At 36.5% G+C, this 2057-nt stretch overlaps 1 long non-coding RNA gene across 1 annotated transcript; it reads right to left on the reverse strand.

The window, feature by feature from the left end:
- Positions 1–926: 926 nt before the first annotated feature.
- On the reverse strand, positions 927–1614 carry LOC124378496. Its single transcript, XR_006924256.1, has 3 exons — positions 1503–1614; positions 1117–1137; positions 927–983 (listed from the first exon to the last, which is right to left on the reverse strand). It is a non-coding gene; the product is annotated as an uncharacterized LOC124378496 (long non-coding RNA).
- Between the last annotated feature and the right edge of the window lie 443 nt (positions 1615–2057).

Genomic DNA, 2057 nt, shown 5'->3' on the forward strand with positions numbered 1-2057 from the left:
TGTAAATGTGTGTGTGTGAGTGAGTGTGTGTGTGTGTGTGTTTAAGTGTGTAAGTGTTTGTGTATTACCACCATTTAAATGCTTCAACTCTGAAATAAAAACACAATAAATGTTATAAAGTTTAAAAGATACATTTAATTATAAAATCTACTGTCATTATAAAGTGTGTCTTTGAGACTGAGTGTGTGTACGTGTGTTTGAGTGTGTAAGTGTTTGTATTACCTCTGACTATCTGCTTCATTTCTGAAATTAAAACACAATAAAAGTTTGAAAAGAAAAGAAGTTCAAATTATTATATATACTGTCATTATATGTGTGTGTGTGTGTGTGTTAGTAGGTGTGTGTGTTTGTGTGTGTGTATCAGTAAGTGTCTGTATGAATGTGTATTTTAGAGTAAGCGTGTATGTGTGTTTGAGTGTGTAAGTGTTTGTGTGTATTACCAGTGTGTGACTTTGTGTGTGTGTGTGTGTGTCAGCAGGTTTGTGTGTGTGTGTGTGTGTGTGAGTGTGTGTGTGTGAGTGAGTGTGTGTGTGTGTGAGTGTGTGTGTGTGTTTGTGTGTAATTGTGTCTTCAAGAGTGAGTGTGCAAGTGTGTTAGTGTTTGTGTGTATTACTACCTCCTAACTGCCTCATCGCTGAAATAAAAACACAAACAATTTTATAAAGTTCAGAAGAAGTTAAAGTATTATATCTACTGTCATTATATGTGTGTGCCTGTGTGTCAGCAGGTGTGTGTATTTTGTGTGTGAGTGTGTCTGTAGGCGTGATTGAATGTCTAAATGTGTAAGTGTTTGTGTGTTTTACCAGTGTGACTGTGTGTGTTTGTGTGTGTGTGTGTGTGTGTGTGTGTGGGGGTGGTTGTGTGTGATGGTGTGTGTTTGTATAAGTGAGTGTCTGTATGTGTGTAAGTGAGTGAGTGTGTGTGTGTGTGTGTGTTTAAGTGTGTAAGTGTTTGTGTATTACCACCATTTAAATGCTTCAACTCTGAAATAAAAACACAATAAATGTTATAAAGTTTAAAAGATACATTTAATTATAAAATCTACTGTCATTATAAAGTGTGTCTTTGAGACTGAGTGTGTGTACGTGTGTTTGAGTGTGTAAGTGTTTGTATTACCTCTGACTATCTGCTTCATTTCTGAAATTAAAACACAATAAAAGTTTGAAAAGAAAAGAAGTTCAAATTATTATATATACTGTCATTATATGTGTGTGTGTGTGTGTTAGTAGGTGTGTGTGTTTGTGTGTGTGTATCAGTAAGTGTCTGTATGAATGTGTATTTTAGAGTAAGCGTGTATGTGTGTTTGAGTGTGTAAGTGTTTGTGTGTATTACCAGTGTGTGACTTTGTGTGTGTGTGTGTGTGTCAGCAGGTTTGTGTGTGTGAGTGTTTGTGCGAGTGAGTGTATCACTGAGTGTATATGGGTGTGAGTGAGTGTGTTTGTGTGTAATTGTGTCTTCAAGAGTGAGTGTGCAAGTGTGTTAGTGTTTGTGTGTATTACTACCTCCTAACTGCCTCATCGCTGAAATAAAAACACAAACAATTTTATAAAGTTCCAGAAGAAGTTAAAAGTATTATATCTACTGTCATTATATGTGTGTGCCTGTGTGTCAGCAGGTGTGTGTATTTTTGTGTGTGAGTGAGTGTGTCTGTAGGCGTGATTGAATGTCTAAATGTGTAAGTGTTTGTGTGTTTTACCAGTGTGACTGTGTGGGTGTGTGTGTCAGCAGGTGTGTGTGTGTATACCAGTGAGTGTATGTATGTGTGTCTGAGTATGTGTGTGTGTATGTGTCTTGGAGAGTGAGCATGTCTGTATGTGTGATTGAGTGTGTAAGTGTGTAAGTGTTTGTGTGTATTACCATCGTCTACCGTGCTTAACTCTGTAATAAAAACACAATAAATGTTATAAAATTTGAAAAGAAGTTAAAATTATTATATCCATTGTCATTAAAATGTGTGTCTGTGTGTGTGTGTGAATGTCTCTTTAAAAGTGAGCATGTGTGTATGTGTGTTCAAGTGTGTAAGTGTTTGCGTGTATTACCCCGGGTGTATTACTGGG

The sequence above is a fragment of the Silurus meridionalis genome, chromosome 24 (genome assembly GCF_014805685.1).
Source record: "Silurus meridionalis isolate SWU-2019-XX chromosome 24, ASM1480568v1, whole genome shotgun sequence".
Lineage (NCBI taxonomy): Eukaryota > Metazoa > Chordata > Actinopteri > Siluriformes > Siluridae > Silurus > Silurus meridionalis.